This window comes from Mus caroli, unplaced genomic scaffold, assembly GCF_978045245.1.
Source record: "Mus caroli unplaced genomic scaffold, Mus_caroli_1 scaffold_8, whole genome shotgun sequence".
NCBI classification, from domain to species: Eukaryota; Metazoa; Chordata; class Mammalia; order Rodentia; family Muridae; genus Mus; species Mus caroli.
The window spans coordinates 129,919,010-129,933,646 of NW_028227263.1; the positions used below are offsets into that span (position 1 = coordinate 129,919,010).

At 37.9% G+C, this 14,637-nt stretch overlaps 1 pseudogene; it reads left to right on the top strand.

The window, feature by feature from the left end:
* The window catches only part of LOC147003519 (histone acetyltransferase KAT6B-like), a 44,194-nt pseudogene extending 30,060 nt beyond the window's left edge, over positions 1-14,134 (top strand).
* Positions 14,135-14,637: the final 503 nt, after the last annotated feature.

Below are 14,637 nucleotides of genomic sequence, written 5' to 3' on the forward strand. Positions count from 1 at the left end.
TTAGATATTTTCTTTCTTTACAATTCAAATGCTATCCTGAAAGTCCCTTATATCCCCTACCCCTGTGCCCTGCTCCCCAACCCACCCACTCCCACTTCCTGGCCTTGGAATTCCCCTGTATTGGTGCATATAACCTATGCAAGGCCAAAGGCCTCTCCTCCTAATGATGTCCAATTAGGCCATCATGTTCTACATATGCACCTAGAGACACGAGCTCAGGGGTAATGGTTAGTTCATATTGCTATTTCTCCTATTGGATTATAGACCCCTTCAGCTCCTTGGGTATTTTCTCTAGCTCCCCCATTAAGGACCTTGTGTTCCATTCAATAGATGTCTCTGAGCATCCACTTCTGTATTTGCCATGCACTGGTATAGCCTAAAAAATGACAGCTATATCAGAGTCACATCAGCAAAATCTTGCTGGCATCTGTAATCGTGTCTTCGTTTGGTGGTTAATTAAGGGATGGATTCCTGGATGGGACAGTCTCTGCACAGTCCTTCCTTCCATCTCAGCTCCAAATTTTGTCTCTGTAACTCCTTCCATGCGTATTTTTCCCCGTTGTAAGGAGAGACAATTATCCACACTTTGGTCTTCCATCTTCTTAATTTTCATGTGTTTTTCTCGTTGTATCTTGGGTATTCTAAGTTTCTGGGCTAATATCCACTTATCAGTGAGTGCATACCATGTAAGTTCTTTTGTGACTGGATTACCTAACTCAGGATGATATCTTCCAGATCAATCCATTTGCCTAAGAATTTCATGAATATTTTTAATTGCTGAGTAGTACTCCATTGTGTAAATGTACCACACTTTCTGAATCCATTCCTCTGTTGAGGGATAGCTGGGATCTTTCCAGCTTCTTGCTATCGTAAATAAGGCTACTGTGAACATAGTAGAGCTTGTGTTATTTTTACCAGTTGGAACATCTTCTGGATATATGCCAGGAGAGGTATTGATGGATCTTCCAGTGGTACTATGTTCACTTTTCTGAGGAACTGTCAGACTGGTTTTACATGCTTACAGAAACTACACATAAAACAACAGACACTAAATCTTATAGAGGAGAAAGTGATAGAAAGCCTCAAAGATATGGGCACAGGGGAAAAATTCCTAACCAGAACACCAATGGCTTGTCCTGTAAGATCAAGAATCAACAAATCTGACTTAATAAAATTGCAAAGGCAAAAGACACAATAAGACAAAAAGGCCACTATCAGGTTTGGAAAGGATTTTTACGAATCCTAAATGTGATAGGGGACTAATATCCAATATATGCAAAGAACCCAAGAAACTGGACTTCAGAAAATCAAATAACCCCATTTAAAAAATGCGGCACAGGTCTAAATAATCTTTAAATTCTGTACCAATGTAGAGTTATAAATAATTTGGACTAATCATAAAGATTTCTGCAGGGTAAGATATGGCTATACAATGTTTTGTTTAAGAGTAAAATTCATAACCTATACCTATTTTTCTATTCCTCTAATTCATATATTACTATATCTCTTCTTTTCCACTCCCATTTCCCCTTCCTTTACCTAAAAAGGAAGGATAGAGAAGAAGAAAGGAAAGGTAAAAATCCGTTATTCTATGCTCCTCAATTTCCTCTCAGTCCCAAGCCACGTTTGTGAATTTTCCCTTAAAATGGAAATATATCTATATTTTATAAAATAGTAAGAACCATCTATCCCAAATTAAGTGCCTGGAACAACAAAATTCTTTTGCTAGCTTTTAGCTGAATTAGGGAAAAGAATTCCCTTATGTAGGTCAAAAAGGAAATAGGAAAATTAGTTTTGTCAATGGAGGGCTAATTGGCATCATTTGCGTTCCAGACTCTATGTGTTGAGAAAATTCATAGCTTAGCTGACATCCTGATTATAACATTCTGAATGGCTAGATGGAGAAGCTAGGTGTTCTGCAAATGTCCTGGAAGCAAGTCTTTTGAGGAAACAGCTTCAATGTAGTTGAGATAAAATCAATCAAGGAGATGTAATGGAAGGTCCCATAATATTGTCAGGCCTGTCTTCCTCCTCTTTCATTCTGCAATGTTTCAACCTTACAACCTACACATAGCTCTGTAAAGAACTTCATATGAAAGGTGTAAGGTGCAAAAATTAATTAATGAATATCAATAAAGAAAGACAATTGTTTTTCCTTAGTGGTTACTTTGATCATATAACCAAAAAAAAAAATATAAATTTCTATTCATGACATCTTAAAGGATTGTAGGTAACAAGTCATGAGAATTTTATACCCAATAGTTGTTATTGGCTACATATAGACATTTAAATGTCAGCTTTTTCTAGAGCTGTCTTCGTGTACACAGATATATAGATCACCTATCTTTTCATCCTATTTTGTCTCTTTCTTCTTGTCTATAGCCAAGATCTTTAGGGGTTCTTCCTTTTTCATCTGTGGGAAGCCATTCTGGACTCCCTGGCCAGCCAGACAGAAATCTATGCCAGGCAGTAAGTGGATGGCTCACCCTTAATCCCTGATTGGCTGAGCAAGCCTGCCTGGTGAAGTGATGTGACCTGTGGTGATTGTTTGAGGCATGGTTGTGGCTTGAGTGGATAAAAACGCTTGTACCCCGAAGCACGGGGGATTTGAAGAGAGAAGCTGCCTGAGTAAACTGCTTTGAGAAGAACCTGTGGTTGCGTTTTCCTTGCTGGTCGAGTTGGACCCAACAGTCATTTCTGAATTTTATCACTTTGTTTTGTATGCCAGCCCACGGCCTACATGAACTACTTATACCTGGGAGTAAGGCTGGAGCTGAAAGAGACTTAGACTGAGAGAGAAATTAATGGAGACCATGACACGTGTCTATTCAAGGCCTGCAAATGTACTAAGAGACCGTTCTTATAAGGGGGAAGGCATATTTCCCCCCCATTCCACTCTTGGTACCTGGAGTCATTTTGTCAGCACTTGGTCACCAGGCTGGTTGCTTACTCATGAATGTCTCAGGAAGACAGGTTCAGCCTCTCGGCAGGTAGCAGAATCTCAGGGCAGTTGTCACTTCAAAAAGGAGCCAGCCAAGTCAGAAAGCTGTACCACAGGTGGCACCACCTCAGTTGCGACAAGGTTTGTGCCAGCCCAGTTCATGCTGGGGGAGGCTACAATTCCTCCCTAAATGTATAATAAAAATAGCTGGACTGAGACATAAGATTTATTTATGCTCCCTAGTCCTGCCTGGGAGTTTTGGTGGCTGGTGGTCGCATCTGTTTTAGGATCTAAGATTTTCCAAGCCATTCTTATCCATCAAGGAGAATATATGCAGCTTTTTTGTTTATTTTACACAAACATGGCTCTGTGGTATATTATTAACAAACCACAGCCTCTCACCATATACCTCTGTCTTAGATTGATCTGGCATTGAAATCTGGTTGCCTGTCATTGATTGTCCAGGCCTCATAGCACACCTTATTCTCAAATCAGACGAACGCCACAAATATATACTGAATATGCTTCTTAATATTGATTATTTTCTGCCACCTGTGCTTGCTGGAGGCGAGGCTGCACACTTGCTGAAATCAGGCTATAAGGAGAGACAGACTTGCTTGAAAAACAAAGTTTAGATAGTTGGAAAGCAACAGGAAAAAAGTTTCTTTGTGGAAGCCTAGGTACTTTATTCAGTTGCAAATTAGCAATGATCAAGCTCAGACTCTGACCTCCTCGTGTGGGGGAGCTGGCTTTAAGAAGTAGCAAAAATGCTGGAGATTCTCTGAAAGTGGAGGCTATGCTCCAAATTAACTTTGCTAGTTATTTAAGATTTTTAGCTGTCTTCAATAGGAATCTGTTATATTGGAAATATTACTAGACCAGTCTAAGATTGAGTTACAATAACATGTCACATTGAAGGAAAGAGAAGAATCATTATAACTCTTTCTTATGACTAATCTTTCTAAATCAGATTCCATGGTCTCTAACGTTCTATGTTCCATAAGGTTAAAAAGCTTGAAGCAAGGCATCTTAGCCTGTCCAATTTGGGACAACAGCAAGCAAAGGTGGGTCAAAAACATATACCCAATTCAGCTTCCTTGTCACCACAGTCAGGGCACTAAGCAAACTTACAGGTCACTTTGTCACACAAAATATTCTGACAGTTGTCATGCTTCTTCAGCATTCTGTGGAGAGAATCTAAGCTTTCCCCTTTCCTCAGTAGGGTAGCTATTAATGATCAATCTATATGCCAATAAGTAGATCATTTTCATCTCACCTAGACATGATTATGTCTAGTTTTAAGATACTGTAAGGCATTTATTAAGTTCTTTGACATCCAAATTTCAAAATTCTTAAATGAAAATATCATTTAAATAATGTGCAAAGGGATATAATTCCTCCCCTTCTTTGTTTTTTAAGAAGCTATAATTTAATACCTTGTCTTTGAGAATTATTAAATTGTTGAAGAAACATCTCAAATACTTGACTGTTATGGGTAGTTTTAATATAACATGGGCAGTGACGACACTTTCAGTTGTTTCCCTTGAAGAGCAGTTGTAACTAAAAAGCATGAAAAGTTATTAATAGTCACATGTGCATAATTTAGTTTTTATTAATTAGAAATAAGAACATTCATTTGCAGCAATTGATTAAGTATAAGTCCTCGAGAATTAATACCATTATGTGGAAACAGTTAGAATCTGAGGACATCAAGAACAAATTCTTTTCTTTACAATTTGATATGCACATTCTCTAAAGCTACATAAATATTATCTTCAGCCAATACTGTTTTGATTATGTAAAGAACAAGATTATTCTTACGTAAGGCCTGTAATCTGCCTGAGATATAAATCCAGCATGGCACTGACTTAAGGGTTCATGTCCAGGCAATCCAGGACAAATTCTTAAATGTCCAAAAAAAGTATTCTTAAAAAAGAGCTGCATTTTTTTCTTATGAGGTATATATGCACAAACCATTGCAAATTTGAGAATTTATAATATCTGAGGGATGAACAATTTTAAGCAATTGTAAGCTCTGAAATATAATGTTGACTATTAATATACAAATTAAAGCTTGGTTATTCAACATTTTAAAACACCATCTACAGCACACATTTAATTATCTGTGCTGAAGCAGGAGGAAACTCAAAAGAATAAGCATGTGATCCAATTCACGTATACTTTTCTCCCATAGAAGGGCTGTTTTTAAAAACAGTAATTAGGATGCATGCATAAATTTATAGACGGTAAAAAAGCATGCATAAAAACAATCTTTAACTTATCATTAGGATGATGATTATCAATTTTATTTAAAATGATGGTATGTAATAGGCCAAATATCAATATTCTGCAATAACCAAATTCATTGCTGTTTGGAACAAGGAACAGATACTTTGTCACTTTTTTAGAACACAATTTTTTTGTTTTAGGTTTTTTAAATATATGAATTTATCTTACAATTCTTTATTAGCACCCCAGCAGCCTTAATCAGATGTTAAAACTTTACTTTGAGGCAAAGAAAGATGATTTTACATTAATGTATTCTCTTGCTAAAGAATTGCTGTGGGCACATTTAATAACCATAACTGAAATAAGCAGCTAATATTTAATTACCATTGACTATAATTGATAATTATAAAAGCTTCATTTATCTTCTGCAAAGCCTTTTGTTCTTTACCAGTTAATTTGTGTCTCTCAAGATAACATCCGACAAAAGTTTAAGGCACTTTAAGAACTTAAGGTGAGGCCTTAGCCAATTACCATCTTCTGGAAGCTTTTGAAAATAAAATTTTGAAGCAAATCAAATTTTTGTTCTAGATTTTCTGTACCACAATTTTATAGTATAACTAATACACTAAATATTAAAAAGATATTGCCTCTGAATCATTTCTGGAGCAACAGCTACTCCCCAGAACTGTAAAGCTCATTGTGTGAGAGCAAATATTTGAAGTAAACTTCCCCTGAGAGGCATTAGCTAGTGAAAAGCTTTCCACTTAGGAAACAATATACAGTGAAAGATTCAAACTCCTAGCTTCTTGTATTAAAGCAGAGACAATAAAAATTTTTCTTACATAATATAAAGCTCTATTAACCATACCTAGAGGCAAAATTTTTCAGTGATTACCAGTTCACTAGAAGCAAACCCTTTACAATTATCAAGATGCAAAGGAAAAAGCAAACCTTTAAACCTATAATAACTTTACATGAAGTAGGCAAGCCAGATTGTATTGCCTTTATAAGTCCTACTGTCTGGTTGACCTTTTATAAACTTTGAATTGGAACTTCATTAGAACAACATCTGGATAGATCTGCAACAGTGTTCTTTTGCTAAAGAGAAATTCCCCTGGAGGCAGGGAGAGGCAAGTTTCAAGAACTTCCTTAGGCATACCATTTGCAAAACAAAAGAAAGTCACAATAAGCCTCTCTGAGCCTTCTCTGAGCTTTGTATGGCTTTATGGCCACAGAGAGCTGAATTAGTGCTCTCATAAGATTATTACTCTTGTAATAATCTTAATTAACAACATATGGGTGAGTAGAAAATCTTAAATTTGCGATCAAACTGCAAGCGGCATTCAATGGAACACTGGCAGTTTTAACCATAATTTTAAGTTTCTTTTGCAACATTAGGATATTATCTCCAAACTTGGGAAAGCAAAACCCAATTTTAAAACAATTTATCATCTTTAAAATCAATATTAGAAGCATTACTATCATGTTATGAAATTTTGGCTGCCATTTTATATCTGTGAATGCATGACAGTGCAAATTTTAATGCTTCATTAAAGAGTCATTGTTTTAAATCTTATCTTTAAGTCTACCTTTTATGATAAGAATCACATTAAATATTATCTCAACTAGAAGTATCCTTAGAGACCTACATTTTTGCCTGCTTTATGCAACCTGTTTGAAAGACTCCAAACTTGAGTTACCAATTAAAGCTGTCTTGTTACTAATGTTACACATTAAAGACCAGTAAAAAACCAAATGCAGAGGCCACAAGGGTCTTATAAATTTAGACCACTCAAAGAATTTTAGTTTTTAAAGCTATAATTATAAGACAAAAAAGCACTTTGTCTTTTGCTAAACAAAATAAACATGATTCCAGAGATTTTTCTAGGAAAAAAACAACTATCAGCTTTTTTGCCTTAACACTAAGAAGCTACAGACTCCCTTTCTTTAAAAGCATTTTTTTCAGCAGTGGCTCCCCTGCTGTGTTTGATTCTTGGCTAAAGTGTGATCCAGTCTCAGGCTCTGCTGAACCAGCAGATAAAGTCTTAGCCATTTTTATTTTCCAACAGATAACACAAAAAACAGTCATCCATACAACGAAACAAAGAGAGACATGAATTGACACATGAACAAATATTGGTGCACCAAACACAAACAACACAGAGAATGTAGAGAACTTGATGTAACCAAATCTAAGTGTGTCTCCTGTAGGGGCCAGATAGTATAGAGCAGGGCATCCCCCGATTTTCTCTCTGTCTCTGGGAGAGTTTCAAAATCCATTTTCCTTTATTTTATTTTATTTTATTTTATTTTATTTTATTTTTATTTTTATTTTTATTTTTATTTTTATTTTTATTTTATTATTTTAAACCCTATTCCTCTAGCCTGATGCAGTACTGGACTGTGTACAGCCTTCTGTTCTATTATTTTAAACCCTATCCCTCTTGCCTGAAGGAGCTTTTGAAAACTGTGGACAACTGCCTTATTCAAAGTTTCTAGTCCCCCACATATTTCGCTGTCAAACCTCAGTGGACCCAGCAGCAGTTAACCTGTATCCTATTGCACCTCCAGCAACACCTTTAAAAAATGAAGTTTGAAGCCAGTGTTAACATAAATACCTGTTGCTCACTGTGCTGGATAAGATCCTCTGATACTCTCGTGGAAGAAGAACATATGGAACATATGGTACCTACATATGTCCTCCATTCACTCTCCCATTCAAAAGACCTCTCTCCTGCTTCTCCTCTTCCTTTCTCCAACCAGGAAGTTCTGCCTATTCACCCAGTGATTGATTCCTTGAAATCTTTGTTCATTAGAGGAAGTTTCACCTGAACTCACCTGAGTATTTCACTCCTTGTTACAGGCAGCCTCCTATTGGGTAAGCAGAATTAGCATCAAAATAAAAACAGCAACAGGGCAATCCACAACAAATGGATAGTAGCTGTAAGGTCCACATTTTCAGGGAAGACTAGGATAGGAGGAGAGAAGGGAGGGGCTGCAATTGGGATGTAATATGAATAAAAAAATAAATTGTGAGGGAAAGAAATGAAACTTTCTGCAGGTGCCAATAGCATCTCTGATGGTGTATTCCTCTTCTCACATTAATCCAATGAAGGAATTCAGACCATAAACCAGTGGAATTTAGAAAATTCAAAACCTCTGACACCCTCTCAGAGTGTGGATGGAATCAGCCCTCTTATTGATAATCCTACCCTAGGCTAAACTTATTAATTATGCCAGGGAAGAATAAGATTTGCTATCCTTTTATTGTCTGTGTGTTCTTCCCTGGCAATCACACATAAATACATTGCCCAAACCCTCACACTGAGAAAAATACTTTTATTTCTCCTCAGCTACAATTGTGTAACAGCAGAGGGTCATTTCTTATTACCATTGGCTAGCCAGTACAGTGTAGAGACCACCAGAGTAGCCTCCTAACATGACTTTGAAAGTGCCCTTCTTCAAGTTGGAAAAAATGTTAAAATCAATAGCTGGCACAGCAAATATAGGCACCTGCTTTGCAAGTGGGAGGTAATGAGTTCTTTGCATATCATCCATAAAGCAGAAAGGAGTAATAACTCCCCACAGAGTTCTTTTTGTCCTCCATACACAAGTGATGACCCTTACCCATAATTTAATTGTATTATATAATATTATATAACATAATAGTTTTATATCAACTTGACACAACTTTTCTTAAAGGAGGGAACTTCAATTCAGAAAATGCCTCCATAAGATCTGGCTGCAGGGCATTTTATTTTATTTTAAAATTTTTACTTTTTTATTTTTAATTATTAACTTCACTTTTTAAACAATCCAGTCCTTACCCTCCTCCCAGTCCTCCCTCCCACAATTCCTCATACCATTCTTCCTCCATTCTTCAAATCCACCAACTTCCAACCTCCAACTGCAGGAGCCCTCTGATATCCCTAATCCCTGGTGCCTCAAGTTTCTCGAGAGTTACATTCATCTTCTCTCAATGAAGCCAGACCAGGTAGTCCTTTGTTGTATATATGTGTGTGTGTGTGTGTGTGTGTGTGTGTGTGTGTGTGTGTCTATGTGTGTCTGTGTGTGTGTCTGTGTGTGTGTATGTGTGTTGGTTTCACATGCAAGTTAGTGTATGTTGTCTGGATTGATGGATTGATTCTTTTGTTTTAGGGTAAAATGTTCTGTAGCTACCTGTTCAATTCATTTGGTTCATAACCTCTCTTTGTTTCACCATGTCTCTCTTTAGTTTCTGTTTCAATGACCTGTCGATTGTCAAGAGTGGTGTATTGAAGTCTCCCACTATTATTCTGTGGTGTTCAATGCAGGTTTTGAGCTTTAGTGAAGTTTCTTTTATGAATATTGGTACTCTTGCATTTGGAGCAAACATGTTCAGAATTGACAATTTTTCTTAGTGGATTTTCCACTTGATGTATCCATCATCACACTTGATATATTTTGGTTGAAATTCTATTTTATTGGATGATAGGATGGCAACTCCTGCTTCTTTCCTGAGACCATTTCTTGGGAAAGCTTTTTTCATCCTTTTACTCTGAGATAGTGCCTGTCTTTGTTATTGAGATGTGTTTGTTCTATGCAACAAAATACTGGCTCTTGTTTGCATATCCAATCTGTTAGCTTATGTTTCTTTATAGGTTAGTTGAGTCCATTAATATTCAGAGATATTAAAGAGAGATGAGTGTTGGTTCCTGATATGTTTGTTTTTATGGATGGCTTTCTGTGCTTGTGGTTCTCTCCTTTTGGTGTGGTTGTCAGATGCTTAATATCTTCTCCTTTCTTTGGTGCAGGTGCCTTCCTTGTGTTGATGTTTTCCTTCTAGGATCCTCTGTGGGGCTGGGCTGGTATATAGTATGATTTTGACCTAGAATATTTTGATTTCTTCATATATCTTGATTGAGTGTTTTTTCGCCTCTAGTAGACTGACCTGTTATTTGTGTTCTCTTAGATTCTGCATGACCCCTGACCAGGCTCCTCTGGCTTTCATAGTCTGTACTGAAAAGTCTTGTGCAATTCTGATAGGTCTACCTTTGAATGTCCCTTGGCCCTTTTCCCTTTAATCTTTTAATATTGTTTTTTTTTTCTGTGCTTTTTGTGTAGTGATTATTATGTTAAAGGGGGATTTTCTTTTCAGGTCCCATTATTTGGTGTACTATAGGGTTCTTGTACCTTTATGGCCAACTCTTTCTTTAGGTTTGGGAAGTTTTCTTCTATGATTTTGTTGAAAACGTTTTCAGATCCAATAAGCAGGGAATCTATTATTTTCATGAGACATGATTTTGTGTCACCTTTCTGATTATTCAGGTCTGTTGTATTCAGGGCTTGCTGTTGTGAGGGAACTGTGTTCTGATGATGCCCACGTATACTGGCTTCTGTTGTTGATTGTCTTGCATTTGCCTTTTGCCATCTGGATATCCCTGGTGTTTGTTGGTCTGGTGACTGTCTGGAGTTTGCCTCTTTTGTCCCTGGGATACTTCAGGTCTCCTGCACTCTTGGCTATAGCAGACCACCTTGTGTTGGCCTCCAACTTGGGAGCTCTTCACAGGGGTAGAGAAGATGCTGATCTGTTGCACTGGATTCAGTAGAACTCCTGGGAGGCCTTAGGACTGTTGGGTCTTCAATGGAGCATTCAAGATGATGTACAACTTCTCTGAGTTTAGCCAATCCTCAACTACTCTGAGTGCAGTAGATCCTCAACTGCTCTGTGTATATCAGGTTGTCTAGGATGGATCAGAAAATGGTGTCTTCACTGGAGTAGACCAGCCAAGAATCTGCCCCAGCAGAAAGGACTAGGCACCTAATTACTTTCTTTATTTCTTCCATAACCAATTTCTCACTAGGTAGAGTGTTGTTAAGTTTCCATGGGCATATAAGTTTTCTGTTTTCTGGTTGTTATGGAAGACTAGCCTTAGTCCAAGCTGATCTGATAAAATACATGGCATTATTTCAATCTTGTATTGTTTGAGCTTTGTTCTGTTACAGATTATATGGTCATTTTAGAGAAGGCACAATGAGGTCCTGAGAAGAAGGTATATTCTTTTGATTTAGGGTGAAATAATCTGAATATATCTATTCAATCCATTTGTTTCATAACCTCTCTTAGTTTCACTGTGTCTCTATTTAGTTTCTGTTTCAATGACCTATACATTAGTGAGAGTGAGGTGGCACAATCTCCCAATATTATTGTGTAGCCCCCCCCCCCCGCCCTCCAAGCCTGAAGCAGGCCGAACCAGAACTTGATCTTGCTGCCACTAAGGAGATTACCTAGGGTGGAGTCTTCTTCCCTAGATCACTCTATTGTTCAGCCACTGCCTCTGTTCTCCATCAAGACACTACTACCTGCTGAGAGGCTGCTGAGCTATTCCAGAGACTACACCCTATCCTTCACATCTTCACCTGAAGCTGGTTCCAGGCTGGAAGAATGGATTGGCGGAATGGGCGTCCCCCACCCACCCACCTCACACCCCCGCCCCCGTTTATAGGAACATTTGCTATTAAACATTTGAGCTTTGATTAGGAACCTTGACTTAGCTACATTTTTCTCTTGACCTCCTAGTTTCCCTCTCTTATCACCCCTGGCTTGCCAACCAGGTGAAACCAGGTCCATGTGAGCAGCGGGTCAACTTCCAACAGTCTGATGTCCGAACAGAGACCTGAGGAATGACAGAAAAACGCTGGAGGAACACCGCTTGGTATGGAGCTCCATGGGAAGAAAAAGAAAAAGGATCGTATTGGGCACCGAAACAACAGTTACACATGCTAGCCATGTTTTGTGTGAAATAAACACAAGCACACTACACTTAGCCTCCAAGATGACATTTGGATGGTTCGGGAAGATCAAAGATTTCCTAAGACAGGCGGACCAGACAGCCACCATAACTCCCAGGCAGGATTATAGAGCAGAAATAAATTTTATGCCTCAGTCCAGCTTTTTTTAAATATTAATAACAGGTGGCAAATTGTAACCCCCCCCCCAGCCTGAAGCAGGCTGATCCAGACCTTGACCTTGCTGCCACTAAGGAGATTACCTAGGGTGCAGCCTTCCTCCTTATATCACGCTATTGTACATCCACTGCTGCTGTTCTTCTTGAAGACACTGCTACCTCCTGAGAGGCGTCTGAGCTATTCTGGAGACTACACCCTATCCTGCATGTAGCTTGACATCTCTCATGTCCATTCTCTTACCTGATCCTAAAACCCACACCTTCCCCCAGTCCACTCTCTACAAAGTTACAAAGTTCCTTCACTCCATCTGCCTCCATGAATATTTTGTTCCCCCATCTAAGTGAGATTCAAATATCCTCACATGGCCTTCCTCCTTGTTTCTCTACTTTAGAAGACACAATTTAAAAAAAAAATAACCTAAAAGACAATACAAAATGGGAAAACATGGACTGATTCCTTCTGGATTCCATCTGTACCAAAAACTCCTCCTGTGTCACAGCCCATGAAGTTGATCCTATGCAACATCACTCAATACCCAAATATGTCTGGGAGAGAGCTGAATGCCCAGGAATGCCAAAATACCTGTGAACATTCGTAAGATCACCATTTCTGCTCAAACTCCTGGCCCAAGAGGGACCCACCCAAAGTCATCAGGTCACAGAAAGCAAGTAACAGCCAGGTACAGTATCCATCCAGGTTCTGTCTGCACCCAGAGCTCACCCTGTACCACAATACTCCAAAAACAAATTCTTCCCAGAGAAAACTGGTCTTCCAGGAATACTTACACACAGGCATGCAGAAGGGAAAAGCCACAGTCAGAGACAGTAATACCAGCCTGCAACAGAGATAACCAGATAGTGAGAGCAAAAGAAAGAACATAAGCAACAGAAAACAAGTCTATTTGGCATCATCAGAACCCAGTACTCCCACCACGGCAAGCCTGGGTATCCCAACCTACTGGAAATGCAAGACCCTGATTGAAAAATCACATCTCATGATGATGATAGAGGACTTTAAGAAGGACATAAATAACTCCCCTAAAGAAATATAGGAGGGCACAGGTAAATAGGTAGAAGCACTTAAATAAGAAACACAAAAACTCCTTAAAGAATCATAGGAAAACACAATCAAACAGGTGAAGTAACTTGCAAAAACCATCCATTATCTAAAAAAGGAAAGAGAAACAATACAGAAATCACAAAGGGAGACATCTCTGGAGAAAGAAAAACTTGGCAAGAGATCAGGAGTGATAGCTACAACCATCACCAATAGAATATAGATAAAAGAGAGAATCCCAAGGGCAGAAAATGTCATAGAAAACATTGACTCAACAGTCAATGAAAATACAGAATGCAAAAAGCTTCTAAACCCAAACATTCAGGAAATCCAGAACACATTGAAAAGAACAAACCTAAGGGTAATAGGTATAGAAGTGAGCAACGATTCCCAAATTAAAGGGCCAGTAAAAATCTTCAACAAGATTATAGAAGAAAACTTCCCTAACCTAAAGAAATAGATGCCCAAGAACATACAGGAGACCTACAAAACCCCAAAGAGATTGGACCAGAAAATAAATTTCTCCTGACATATGACAGTCAAAACAACAAATGCAGAAAGCAAACAAACAATATTAAATGTCATAAGAGGAAAAGGTAAAGTAACATATAAAGGCAGACCTATCAGAATTGAAACAGACATCTCAACAGAGACTATAAAAGCTAGAATATCCAGGGCACATGTAATAGTGACCCTAAGAGGACACAAATGCCAGCACAGCTTCTATGCCCAGTAAAATTCCCAATTACAATAAATGGAGAAACTAAGATATCCCATGATGAATCCAAATTTACACAATATCTTTCCACAAAACAGGCCTACAAAAGATAAAACCCAGCACTTTACTGCATACAAGAAATGTACCTTAGTATCAAAGACAGACACTACCTCAGAGAAAAGGCTGGAAAATCAATTTCGAAGCAAATTGTCCAAACAAACAAATTGAAGCAGCCACTCTAATATTCTATTCTATTCTAATATTGAAGAAAATCTAATTTCAACCAAAAGTTACCAAAAACGATAAGAAAGGACACTTCATACTGGTTAAGGGAAAAATCTACCAAGATGAACTCTCAATTCTGAAAATCTATGCTCCAAAAACAAGGGTATCCACATTAATTTTTAAAAATATATTAAAGCTCAAAGCACATATTGCACATCACAAAACAATAGTCAGAGACTTCAATCCCGAACCATCATCAATTGACAGATCATGAAAATGGATACTAAACAGAGACACATTGAAACTAACAAAAGTAATGGACAAAATGTATTTGACATTTCCAAATCTATAGAATATTTCATTCTAAAACAAATTGATGTACCTTCTTCTCGGCACCCTATAGTAACTTCTACAAAATTAGCCATAGAATTGGTCACAAAACAAGCCTCATCAGATACAAGAAGATTAAAACAATCCTATGTACCCTAATAAATCACCATGGACTAAGGCTGGTCTTCAA